We start from the raw sequence: 15,177 nt of genomic DNA, 5'->3' as shown, positions 1-15,177 counted from the left end.
TATATTAATTAAATCCCTAACTAATTATGAGCATTACATAACAAGTGGTGATAATATAACAAGGGGCGCAAGCATCAAAGTTTATGCCTATAATGTGGAGGGTTTTGGGGTGAAATAGAATGTTGGATGCCATTGGGGGCTTCAAATTTGTAAAGACCAATGGTACCAAATTTACTTTTATTAGTTTTAAGATTTTGTAAATGTCTATATAAATTTCAGAGTCTATGATTTGACAAATGTTCAATACCTCTTCTTACAACATAAGCATGCTCACTTTTTCCATTCTTCTTAAAGGCTTTTACATCCATATTATTATTTATCTATTGTATTGGGACATGTGTACTTGAATTAGAACCTATGGAACTAACATCCACATGTCTATAGGGGGCATGGTCTATACTAACACTTTGATGGGGAATTAACCCCATTGTTAACATTTGTTGACACCACATTAAAAAAAAGGAATGTCAACCAATGTTTAGCCAACATACTATCGGAGGATTGACATGTAATATGTGTCTGTTTAGACAAAGCTCACAATGCATGACAAAACATGAGGGTTTGAGAGAGAGGTAAATCGTAAAAGGCAAATTGCTAAATTCTGGGAGGAGTGTTGGTTTTCCATTGGAGGCTTTATCTTGTAACACTCTGATCTATTAGCCGAGAAAGTTTGAAGATGTCAAGACATTGGTATATGTTCATTAAAACATGTGGATGATGCAAAGCCACTTTTTACAATGCACGTTGACCTAAGATGTCATGAATATTTCTTTTGTTTCATTAGCCCTTGCACTTCTTTTTAAACCCTTTATTTATATATATTTTTGGATTTGTGCTTTATTCCTTATGGAATTGGGATCTTGGAAAATAATTTTGGTGTGTAATGAGTGCATTGAAAAGGGGTGAAAGGCCAATAAAGAAAATTCTTATTTCACATGCATTTATGTAGTATGAGGTTAATTCATAGATCTTTGAGAAAATAATGTTATTTGTGCAACAAAGATTATAATGAAGAAGTGATTGCTTCAAATGATGTGGTGGCTTTTGAGGTAAGAGTCAAGTGAAGTTGTACATTTAACTATGAACTTGAAATGGGATACCATGTGCCATGGGGAGCTTTTAAGTAGACTGAATGCATCTTACTTACTCATGATCGTAGATGTTTACTTGATTTGAGACTTATTAATTGTAGAAGATTGATTTAATGTGTCCAAAATGAATTATCTATAATAGCAGGAGAGGAGTAGGTCTTGTTCCATATAACTTTTTATTACAATTTGTTGAAGGCAAATAACAATAGAAATAATGTATTTATTTTCCTAGAATTTTAAAGCCTTTTGTTATATGAAATAAATATATAATAAAAAATGTTAAATTTGACGAATATTTAAACACCACCCTTTTTTTTACTAAAATATTTTTCTCAAAATAATTAGAAAAATTTAAAAGTTGAGAAATCAAAACTAAACAATCAAAAAAGTAAAAAATATGATAGAAAATTAATTAATTATATGTATACAATTATATTTAATAATATTCATTAATTTTCAAATCATATTTAATAACAAATATAATTTAAATATATATTTAATAAATTATTTTCATTTTTCACATAAATATTTGTAGTAGATGTTTTAAATAAACATGGTAAAGATGTTGTAGAATATATTTGAAAATATTTAATTAATATATTAAATCAAATTTTAACACTTATATCAAAAATAGAAAATATTTCTAAATTATGTACTTGTATAAGAATTGGATGTTCAAGAAATTGTACACATGACAATTTATAGATACTAAGAAATTTCTCATAATTTTTTCCCTTGTTATTGAAGTTATTTTTTAAAAATTATTAACATACATAAATAATCTTATTTTAAAATTAAAATTAAATCTTTACCGAAAAAACCAGCAACACACACACACACACACACACACACACACACACACACACACACACACACACACACACACACACACACACTTCTTGAACATCCAATTTATAGATACTAAGAAATTTCTCATAATTTTTTTCCTTGTTATTCAAGTTATTTTTTAAAAATTATTAACATACATAAATAATCTTATTTTAAAATTAAAATTAAATCTTTACCGAAAAAACCAGCAACACACACACACACACACACACACACACACACACCATAAAAATCAATTTGCTGCGTATAGTGTCACTATTTCTTGCAATAGTTTCTCACCATCTAGAATTAGGCAGTGCAATTTTATGGCGTTGTCTATAGGGCAACATATATGCACCATTATTCAATGGAAGTATACAAGACTTCCATTATTTAACACTTGGGAGGGGTGCATTTATGTTGCTCCTTATCCATTGGCCAATTTTATAGTCATATTCAACACTATATTTACTCACTAATCAATTTTAGTACTTATCTTTGATAAAAAATAATTTAGAGTTGCATGTTTGACATTTGCCACATACTCAGATATGCACATATCATGTAAAAGCATGTACATTGATAAAAGAAAAAATGATAATTTAGTTTATTAAAATACACAGAGAGGCAACGTTGAATATGATGGTTTTGGTTATCAAGAATTTTCTTTTACCCAAGCCAACCATAGATTGCAACCCTCTAGCCGATGAAGTAGCCTTGCAAGTTAAAAATTTATTTTTCTTTGATTTATGTTGCCTTCTATGGCCAAGATTTCAAATGAGCATTCAAATGGAAAATACTAGTTGCATAAATCTATCTCTTAGCATTATGAAGAATAGTAAATTTTAAGTTCACAATGAAAAAATCTATAAATAGAGAAAAATCATGATTTTTGTTTGTAGATATGTAAACGTATACATACGTATATATATTTATATATACATATATATACACATATATATACACATATATACATATACATACATACATACATGTACATGCACACACACACACACACACACACACACACACACACACACACAGAGAGAGAAATTGACATATGTATTGAAGAGATAATTCAACCTAAGAAGTGAATTAATATTAGTTGTAAAAATTAAGTTCTATAAGTTTAAGTTCACAATGAAAAAATTTACAAATAGCGAAAAATCACAACTTTTTTTTGTAGATATGTGTGTATATATATTTATTAGTCCCTGGGGAATTAATGTTTTTGGTGATGGGACACGATTAATTCAAATTAGACCAAGTTGACATAACCTAAAGTTTCACTATGCAATATTAAATAATTATTTTTTACCATTAAAGTTCTAATTTGCTATTGGTTGATTGGATTTTTCCTAGGGGTAATTTTTTAAATTTTTTTTGGAAAACGGTACGAAAATTTGGAAGGCGATAAGCTCGCATTTATTGTAACAACCATTTTGTCAGGAAGTCAGGATGATTTATTACACTAAATTGACATTGCAATTTTTTCCTAATTATTCTTTAAGTCAGAGAGTTTTGAGACATTGGCAGTGAGGGTTTTCGAATTGTTTTCAACAATAAGGATGAAAGGATGAGTGGAGAAACTGAAGCTTTTAGTCAAAGACAAAGGCAGATGCAAGTTGCAAATCTTGCTTGAATTTTTGAAAAGGATAGTTGTTACATGTCTTCTTTGCCAGTCGTAAATCATCTGAAGCAATAATTTTAGCGATTGAAATTTGTGCTCTTCCTAGATACCCCCTTTAGAGTTTGAGTCTTTCCTTTTTATATGCTTTCACTTTTTGATTGAGGAATTGTAAATGTTTTCGACTTTTAGACCTAACAAGGATAACACAATCTAAAACTTGTAAAAGACAACGTATAATGCCATTACCTACTTGGTTAAAATAGGGGCAAAAATAATGTTTTCAAGAAATAGAGAATTGCTTCTTTTAAATAATTGTTCTCCTTGTACTTGATTGACTTGACCAACTCCTTCCATCTTTTGTTTCATAGAATCTTCAAAATACTTTATTTTTTACTCCATCGCCATTATTTTGAATCTAGTCTATTCCCTATCAAAATTGAATACTAATGTCAAATTACTTGTGCCAAAAATGTAGACGAGCTAGCAAGGAAAAGCACCATGTGCTGCAATATTGGAGCGCTAGGATTACCGAGTCGTACAAGTTACCTCCTCTTGCCATGGACTGTAGGGCCTCTGCAGCCACATTTCAATCCTCTCCATAGACAACCATAGTCACTCATCCGTCAAATTGTGGGTTTCATGAATGGAGGGCCTTATCTATTAGGCAACTATCATTGCCAAAATAGATCAAATTTGGAGGGATCAAACGAAGGGTTTTGTTCATCAGCGATGACACAAATTGATAGATAGGGATTTATAAACCATTTTTGTTTAACAAAGGCACGTGCTACTATAGATCACAGATGATATTCCCGACTCCTTTATCGCTCTCCAAAAGGTTCAAACTTCTTCCGTATTCCTATTACCAGTTCAACTCCTTATTTTGTAATAGGGGATGACAAATTTGTACTGAATTGGAGTAAATTTCTCTGAATTGTAAGTAAATGTTTTAAAATCTAAAATGATATGATTTTAAAGAATTCCTCTAGTATATTCCCTCTAACATAACATCTTATCTCCATCTGTCACTCATGTTTTTAAAGAATAAATTTTGCTTCAAACTAAACATGTGTTAATGAAGCACTCAAACTCTTTTTTCATTTCTGATTGGCTGTATTTTCAATTTTTAATTTTTTTTTTTTCCATTTAATGTTTTTATATAAATATTTATTTTGAGTTCTGATTTTATTTTTTTTACAAATTGATTAATTAGTCATTCATCTATTAATATTATATATTATTTAACTTAATCTAATCTTTTTATTAAATGATAATATTAATTTAAATTAATCATACTAATAATAGAAAATTACTTGACTACTATAGATAGAATCACTGACTATATGGTCTACTCCATTGAAAATATGACTGAGCACATATATAGTGTGCAACTTTAGCACAACACATCAACATTTTGCATCAACGTCAAACTATCATGTTGTTTTGATATTATTGTCCCTCATACAAACAATGTAAATCTGATTATTGCTTATATAATGCATACACAATGATCATTTTATGTATGCAGTTTGGTCAACATACCTATTCATATTCATATGTTACATGTACTATTGTTGTGCAATTTTAAAATCTGCTAATTTCCAAATACAAATAGAAAAGTTCGAGCATTCTATTTCAACTACCAACTTCCTCCCTTTCTGTAAAGTTGGATAAACTTTCGAAATCAATGTCCCAATTTCATGGACTAAACCAAAAAAATAGATCTCGCAGTATGTATAACCCTCCTTCAATCTCCCCACAGAAGGCAGGGACTAAAGCTCAATCAGAGCTCTTGTTTTTATAGAAATTGACATATGCATTGAAGAGATAATTCAACTTGAGAAGTGAATTAATATTAGTTGTAAAAATTAAGTTCTATAATTTTAAGTTCACAATGAAAAAAATATCTATAAATAGAGAAAAATCACAACTCTTTTTTGTAGATGTGTATATATATATTTATTTTTATAGAAATTGGCATATGCATTGAAGAGATAATTCAACCTAAGAAGTGAATTAATATTAGTTGTAAAAATTAAGTTCTATAATTTTATGTTCACAATGAAAAAAAATCTATAAATAGAGGAAAATCACGACTCTTTTTTGTAGATATGTGTATATATTTATTTTTATAGAAATTGACATATGCATTGAAGAGATAATTCAATCTAAGAAGTGAATTAATATTAGTTGTAAAACTTAAGTTCTATGAGAAATTGATTATTATTATTATTTTGAATTGTTAAGATGACTATTGTCGAAATAGATAGTCATAAAACTAGAATATTAAATAAATTTATTAATTAAAAAGACAGAGTAACAACTAATAATAATGTTCAAGATTAGAAATCTCTATCAATATTGCTAGTTGTGTCCTTAGACTTCTCCTTAGTGTTGGCATTCCTCCAAAACTGTAGCATGCACATGGCTTGCGTGGGATGCATTCATAATTACATCATGACATTTGGCATTATCTTTTTTTCTCTTGCTTCAATATGTGTCTATGCCCTCTCCTTATCTTTGGTTTCATAATCTATTGCATGTGGATGTTAATTTATTATTCTTGTTAGGCAAGACGTTGACACAACATTTGTTTCATTCTCTTTGTTAAGGAAGACGTTGACACAACATTTGTTGAAATTCTTGCCAAGGCTGGACATAGTTTGGAGACTTTGAAGCCAAATGCTACAAATATTCTCTCTAGATTTCCCTTTGCTTTAAGATCAATCTGGATTTGTTATTACTAAACAGCCGGTCATAATCATGACTCAAATATAACTTCAATGGTTCCTTCATTTTTTAAATTTCCTATACTTTTGGAGATATGATTTACTTACATGTATAGTAGAAATTATCTTTCATTTTTGTCACTGGGAGTGACAGCTCAATTTGCACAACTCTGCAGAGGCGTTGATTCAAGCACTATATTTTCCTTTGTGATTGAATGAAAATTGACTTGTAAAGAAGCAAGAACTAATATACCTACAATAGTAATAATGGCAGAGGTGTAGATTTGTATCGAGTTCCTAAAAAATCTATGTAGTGGCCTTCGATGGTTGGTAGCTCGCAGGTTTCGTGCCTCGCTGGGCTGCCTAACAGGTCTGAACCCTCCATAAAAATAAAAAATAAAATAAAAATAATGACAGAAGTGTCCTCCATGGTGGAAATGGTTTTAGCACAAATCCAATGGCATGCTGTCTGTGTGGCCCAATTTCTTCACAGTACGGAGATGTTGGGAGAAGTGTAAATACGCTAAATGGAATAGAGCTATCGGTTAAGCGTGGAGCTTCTGAGGCAATGTCTATACAGCCACGAAAATGCACTTCCTTACGAAAGAGAAGACTTAGAATTTTTTTTTTAAATTTTAAAAAGCAGTGTAAAGGAAGTGCATTTTCGTGGCTGTATAGCCACGGGCAGCTTCTGATGGATGGTAGGGGTTTTCTATATTTTTGGCTGCATTTTTCAATTGGGAATCAATTTTTTGAACTTTTAAAAGTGGTAGATCAGATTATTGGAAAATCTGATTCCAAACAGGCTGCCTTCCAATTGAAGATTACCTTTACAACCAAGCTCTAGATTTGGTGGCCCTTCTCGTGAGGGGACATTTTGGACAGTATTAAAAATCATAGTGGTCTGATGCATAATAAATTATTCAGTGTACTAGAATATATTATGTTGTGGTTTCTTGTGAAGATAAATGGACATTATCATCATTTTTCATTTCTTATCCCTTCACCAAGTAAGAAATGTCTAGTGCTTTGTAACTTGGTTAACTTGTTGCTTGTCTCCAGGTTGTGAGAGTCCAGCATAAGTTTGTAGTGGAGAATGGTTGTGCATATGATGTCAAAGCATAATGGTGTCTTCTCAAAGAAGAAGCATAACAGATAAATTGGGGCTAGATTACTCCCAGTTTAATTTTGTCAAAGGCAAGAGGAGATGTTGGCAAACTCAATCACAAGTTCAAGTTTCCAATTCATGTTAAGCAAATTTATTTAAAGGTCTTTTACAAAATTAAAAGAGCATTCAAAATCAGCAGATAGCTAATGATTTATATTCTACTTGTTTGGAAAACTTTTGTACAAGATGCTCAGAGAATGGATGGCAAACAACAGTTGGGATTGAAGAGAACGGAAAGAGGGCTTTTAACTGAACACCTCTGCTCTGAAAACCCCAATACTCTTAGAGGAACAGAACCATTCAAAGTATTGAAACCCAATTTCAAATTCTTCCAGAGCTTCAGAAACAAAGCATAAATATCCCTTTTTAATATACTAAGCCCTCCGAATGAGCAACACTCTATGAAGAACTCTTCATCTCAATTGTCAATTGTTGCAATAAGCTTGAACAGAGAAAAAATTGCCAAAATTGCTCTTGGAACTAAGTTTCCGTGTTGAGATTCAGCATGCAATTAATCCAAGGAAACTGAAAAATGTAGATAGACACACCATAAGTTTAAGAAGAAAATTTGTGATTGTCCAAATTGAAGCGATTGGACGAATCTAAGTTAGGTTTTCAAAAATTTATCTGGATTTTGGGTTTGTATTATGTTGGCAATAGGGAAAAATCTAAGATTATGGCGTTGATGATGCAAAATATCATCAAGTCGATGGAAGAACATCCAAACACACTTTCAAGCTCTTTCGACTCTACGCCAACATTGTGGAAAGCTTGAAAAAAATTGCAATGGCGGACGAGTTAGTACAAATGTGCACCAGTTTGGAAGCCGTGACTGCCCATCCTAGGAAATGTTGAACATAGGCGATGGAAATAGTGAAAAAGCAGGAACCTTTACTTTTTATTGTTCAGTGGATGTCCGGGGAAAATTGAATCCTCCATTGCCAAGGAAAGATGTGTATCCTTCTTGTGCACCTGCAAATGCGGGAGGGCCATTCAAATTTTGTAATCCAACGGGGGGGCAAATTCATGGAAAAATATGGAAGCTCCAGAACTTTCTAGGAATTCCAGAATTATTTAAAGCTTCTAGGATTAGGTAAAGTTTTTTGTTTTTGGGATTGATAAAAATGATTTTTTTCATTGCTCAAACTAGGTAATGGGAAATTAGAAAAATCATATTTTTAAATTATTAATAATCAATATTAATTATGAACTATTATCTTTTAGTCCACTAACATTTAATTGTTTATGTTTATTGGCTTATTGACTTAATCAAATGAAAAATTATGGATCAAATGATTCCCTAAGTTATCTGCCTATGACAGAAACTAATCAAGCCATCGATATATAACTATGGAGAATATGAGCGAATAAGACACTACAAGAGTTATAAGGAAGCAAAGTATTAAGGGAAAAATAATACATGACATCATAATAAATAAGTTTAACATTCATTGATTTGATCATGGAAGTCAACACTATCGAGTTGGTTGAAAACCCAGTCATTCCACATAGATTAGACAGAGGTACACACCAAGCACATTAGCCAATTTGGCATTATCAAAGTATGAGCAAATAGGGTTGTCTGATAGCTCTTGATTGAATGAATTGGAGGGCACAAGGATATTCCACGTGGATAAGGTAAGAACGAGACCCTTGAATCTTAAATATGAGATTAAATATGTTGTTTGCGCAATATTGATACATGTTGATCTAAAACATGATAATATATAAGTATTATCTAATAAATCATACATCATATATGTTCTCATTAAGTTGTTGCAAAATAATAGATGTTTAAAATTTAATTATTGATAGCTCCTATGTAGGGATCATCACATCGAGGTAATGATTCCAATTCTAATATCCTTAGATTTATTTCCATAAATTCTAAAACATGCAACAAAGTCATCACTATTTAACAATATAGCTTTTCTATCTTACGAGGCTTATCCTATGCTATGAATAACATCACCACTCTTACAAATCTAATCCTCTTGAACCCTCGCAATATACAACCCATATGCACTAGACACATTTATCAATTTCATGGGTTTATTGTATTGCAAAGGTGATATCAATTTCAAAATTGCTTGTTTTGATCAATTTGGATTGTAGTTTATTGCTAGAGTTTGATTATACAAATGCTTTTGAAAACTAAGGGTGAGAAACCAGATAGTCCTAGCAATATACCATCGACTATGGAGGTGGGTATTATGTTTTCTTCAAGGGTTTTTTTTTTTTTTTTTTGGAAATGTTTGAGCTTCTTGATTCCTTGAAGTTATTAGAAATGATATCACAATCTTATAAATAGGAAATCTGGTGTTATTAATATTTTGATTGATCATTCATTTTTGTAATTCTTGATGGATCATTTATTTTGACGAGGTTGTTGTTTTCAACCTACATGGTTGATGAGAATATATGAGAAGTGATACACGAATTAATTGATTTTTCTTTATTTTAGAATATTCAACAGTTAGAGTATAATTTAATTCATGTTGCAACATGACTTTGAAAACCCTTTAATGTTAAGCATGGTATTGAATCTTAAATTTTTTACCTATAATTTGAGCACAATGAGTGTTTAATGAATGTTAGAGATTTTGATACAATAAATTTTTAACAACTTGTGCTTTTATTTTTAGGTGTTGGATGAATAAAGAAATATTGGTAATACATCATATTAATTTTATAGGTGAAAATATTCCTATGAGGAGATTTAGCTAGGAAAAGTGAAAGGTGAAGGAATCACCTATTAAAGCCATAGAAAGTGAATCAGAGATAAAACCTAAGAGATCTAGGAAATCTCAAGGGGATTCTAAAGATGCCAATAATAAAAAATATGTGGAGGAGGGAGGGGATGAAGATGCTCTTAAGGACTCTATAATATGTGAAATAGGGAAGAAGAAGGAAAATAAAGAAGAAAAGGTAGTGAATTTAACCCATAAATTATGAAAGAAGAAAAAGTGGATGAACCCAAAATTGAAGAATAACTAAAGTAATCACAAAGTCAGATTAGAAACCAATGATCAAGCCACAAGTAATCCCGACAAAGGGGCACTCAAGAAACATTATGTAGTTGAGAATGAAGAAAGGCCCAAAAATTTGGAAAATACAAGCGAGAATGACATTGATGGAGAAATCACAGTAGAATGTTATGATGAGGAAAAGTGTTTAGAGCTTGTATAAATAACGTACATGAATTGAGTCAATAAATACATGCAGATGAAGAGTGTCAGAATGCAAGGGATGGAGATTCTTTGAATAACCATTATGAGGCAAATCCCCATGTATCTTGATTCTCATGTTAATGGTATTATTTCTCAAATGTATGGTTATGAATCTTGAAATGTGCAAACCATAAATTGGAAAAGATAAAACATTAGGCATGCCACATTATTTTAACTTGTACAATTCTTTGATTTCATGTGATATAGAAGAATATCATCTAGTTTTCTTTTAATTTTATATACTTTTGGTGAACAAATTGTCTTTCTAATTACACAATGATAATTTGCTTTATGCCCAAGACTTGGAAAGTACTAAAATGTTCACAACAGTTGAGAAAAATTCATATTATTTGTTTTCTCTTTGTATTTATAGGTACAACTTCCTTTAAAAGATTTATCAATGAATCAAAAATCAGTTTCACACTTTTTCCAAAAAGCGCATAAGGACTCTCACATACTCCTAGGTAGTGAGGTGATAATTCGTTTATGCAATAAAGAGAATATAATTCACAATCTTTTCTCCAAAACCACCCATTCAAAGAAAAGAATGATACAACAACTTCATAATAGTCATTCAAGAAATTTAACCAATTGTGAACTACAGAAGAAACAACAACAAATGTCTTCAAATGATAAATCAAATGCTCACAAAGTAACAATGATTTAAACACTTCAAACATCAAGTTTCAAAGTGGGATCTAAGATGATATATATATATATATATATATATATATATATATATATATAAACTTCGTTCATGCACACAATCATTCAAAAAGCAAACATATATATGCTATCTGTCTATTGCTGTAAAAGTATATACTTATCAAAGTATTTTCTAGGTTTCTATTCTAACCCCTAATTAGTTCAATGTCCCATCATTTATAGTTTCATTACAAATATGAAAGGCCTCCATTAAAGCCCAACCATTTCGGTTTAAACAATTACGATATGAACAAAAAATAGTTTTTAAAATGGCTACCCAAAACATGACTCAAAGTAACTATCCCGATCAAACTTCATCGCTGGTCTTTTCCTCTTTGCCCATGGTTTGCCTTACCAATTTCTAGCTTCTGAAGGTGTTCATGAATTCTTGCATCGCATGGGAATGGGGGTTCTTCAAACTCAACAACTTAGTCCTACAAGCGTCTTTTTGCCATATGAATTCCTTGATTTTCAGGCTCTGTTATGACATGAGATTCCAATTTAGACATAACATGGATTCAATATTTTCTAGTGTGGTGAACTCACTAGCAGTAGGTGATTCATTGTCTTTAATCTTTATAATATCGTCGTTGAAGCTCTTTGTTAATGCTTCAGAATCCATGTTGCTATCATCAAATTGTAGAATTCCCATAGGATTTACTATATTCATATCTTTAAGAAGCTCCTCATGCATCCCAACAATCTTGCTTTTGATGGATTGCATCTCTTTAATAGCTTCTTTGTAGATCAATTCTTTCCATCCCATGTTATTTTTCATGATGAACAACATATAGGAATCCACAATTTTCATAGGATTCTCACTTAGAAACTTAAGCACTCCAAATTTTTCAACTTCAGTAACCTGAAACACAACAGCCTGGCATCGGCTCTATTCAATTTCCCACCCTAGAATAAGAGTTTGAATCTCTCCCAGGAGCATTTCCCCTTCAACATACATAGTGGGGAATTCTAAGATAAACTTATTACCTTCTTTGATAATGGAATTCACCCAATCTTGTATTGCATCCAAGAGTAGCATCCCCTTTTGCATCTGTTTTACCAGTTGTTGGCTGTCTACAAAATTAGGATCGAAAAATTGAGGGGCTTGAACAACTGGTAGGGCTCTAAGATTCATCAATGAATCAATATAAGCAACCATGGTCACCACTAAGGCCTTGAGTTCCTTTTTCTCCCTGCTATCCTTTTCTGACTGGGTTAACATATGATTAGTAGAAAACTTAAAGAAGTTATTGGTTGTATTTTTGTTGATGGTTCCAAGTTCAATCGAAGTAACTTTGAAGCCTTCACTATCAATTTCTTTGGATTTAGATTTTTGCTTATATGTAGCTAGTTTTGCTGGATCTTCCCAGTTAATGGGTCTTTAATTAAATGGGCATCCATTTTTAGCTTTTTAACTTTGGAACTGCATGCTACGTATTTTGTTACAGTGTCTTTTACAGGCGTACATACTGGTTGCAAATTTATTTTCTTACTGACTGAGCTAGATAACCAAGATGGGACAATGGGATTAGTAGAGATTGCTTGAGTATTCCAGGTAGGAGTCATGAACTTAGGTTGTTTTTCCCTAGGAGCTTCAATAAATTGCACATCACCATCCAGATTGTCTGAGAAACCAAAACCATCACTTGAATCTTGTCCTTGGGTTAGCATCCTTTCCTTCTGAACTTCTTGCTGCATGAGGGCTTCAGACTTGGTTTTAGATATGGTTCGAGGAGCCGTGTTCTGTGCAGGTGCTGGCATCTTTTTCTACTTGCTAAGAGTCGACACACCACCTGCAATAGGAGATGAAACTTGGATGTCAGAGGTTAGTGGTTCAGAAAAAGAAACCATTTTTGGAGACGGTTCATTGACTACTTTCATAGTCTACCTCCTTAGCTAGTTGTCTATATAAGTGAGAATGGATCTAGTTCTCAGATTTATATCATCTTCTTCTTCCTGATTCCAATCCACTTCTAATTGTCTTAACTCACTGGCTTCCTCCCACCTAGGTTGAACAATGTTTGAACCATCTTCAACTACTCCTTCAAGTTGAAACTTCAATGTAAGGGAATTGATTTGTTGAAGTGTTAATCTTGAGTCGTCTCTCTTTAATACTTCTTCTTCATTCTTATAGTCCTTCCATAAATCCTCTACGTGTGGGATTGTGGATAACTGACCCTTCAAACCAAGAAATTGAGCCGCAAATCCTTTACTATAAAAATCCCTTCTTCGCTTGTAAGACCCAAAACCAAAGCCGAGAAAATTGCTTCCTATGATTGAAGCATCGATCATGTTTCTACAAGTCAAAGGGCCAATCTTGAAAGGAAACACCGATTCCCAATTCTCTTGTGGAAGATTATCCTTAATGATAAAGAATAACTACCTACAAACCTCAGCTAAAACAAAACAATCAAGTGCATAACTTGGTAACCTCATTGGCTCATCCACGAATCCACCTATTCTCAAATAGATGAACTTCAGGAACTGTATGTAATATCTCCCATAATTTTGAATTAGTCTTTTGGCTTCTGGGGACAACCTGGGCATGGGTGTCTTTTTTAGAGATAAATGTACACTTTCTACCAATACATCATGCACCTTTCTAAAATTTTCTAACATTTTAGCTCTTTGCAACAAGGGACAATATTGATAGACTGTTATTCCCTCACTCCAAATCTCATGGGATAGGGAAGTGAGATTACTGAAACAAGCAATGCAATATGTAAGATAAGAGGCCATGTAGAAATTCTCCTTGGATTCCTTAGCATGTCTAAGCTATTTTCTTAATGAGCTAGCAATTATTTCTACCCAATCCATCCATTGTTCTCCCTTTAAAATAATTTCAACATAACAAAACATCCATTCTTCAAAAAGGAGGACATCAACTGAACCCTTAACTCGATGTAACAACACTACAAGATCATGAATATGGGGTTTTAGGTGATCTTTTGTGACTATCTTGGGTAGTCTTGAACCTCTACCATAATTAGTCATTGTCCACTTCTTGGCTAGGATGTTACGGTATTCTCTTGGGGTTTCTTGGTATTCAGCTAAGGATTGGATGGGAGAAAATGTAGCAAATGTACTTTCTGGTAGACACAACACTGAGGCGATAGTTTCCCTGGATGTTGATAGCACAGGTTCTCCATCTTTATTTAGGATACTTTTACTCCTTACATCATAATGGTCAGTACAAAGTTGGAGTAATTCGGGGCTTAACAGGGTAGGAGGGAAAGTTGTGACTTCAATCAGACCACTAGTCAAAATTTTCATACAACCATTTAATTCATCGGCTTGCTCAAGGAAATTTGACTATAATTTTTCTAGCCTAACATCTTCTAAATTAGTATCACAAATAATGGGTCTTTTGCACTCTGAACTTGACACATTCCCAAAGAAATGTAACACAAATTTCATTTTAAACAAGGAAAGCAAGGCTCAAACTGATTCTATTTTGAAATGGACACAGATGGTAGAACAAAAGGAAGGTTTTTCCATGTTCTCATCTACAACTTGCCGAGAAAAATAACCTCTTTTCTTGTCCCTTAGCAATTCCTTCTTCAAATTTCCCTTTCGCATGATAAACAAAAAGAAAAACTACGCTCTTTTTAAGGGAAAGAGAACATACATGTGAAAGTATAGCCTCATAATGAGGCATTCATGACAGATCAACTGCCGCTAAGCTCACATGTTTGAAATCTTTTGACGTGACCCTTTATTAAATACTTCCCTTTATGGCTGTACTAATAATGATTAGCTTTGTCTGACACCCAATCCTTCCCTTTGGCAAAGATAT

General features: G+C 32.3%; 1 pseudogene; it reads left to right on the top strand.

Moving 5' to 3' along the window:
• Window positions 1-6,735: 6,735 nt before the first annotated feature.
• LOC149532811 (uncharacterized) lies at window positions 6,736-10,745 on the top strand (annotated as a pseudogene).
• Window positions 10,746-15,177: the final 4,432 nt, after the last annotated feature.

This window comes from Cupressus sempervirens, chromosome 10 (assembly GCF_028749045.1).
Source record: "Cupressus sempervirens isolate cs-2001-9-10 chromosome 10, ASM2874904v1, whole genome shotgun sequence".
NCBI classification, from domain to species: domain Eukaryota; kingdom Viridiplantae; phylum Streptophyta; class Pinopsida; order Cupressales; family Cupressaceae; genus Cupressus; species Cupressus sempervirens.
Note: the sequence above shows the minus strand (reverse complement) of the source record. Positions and strands in the feature narration are given on the sequence as shown.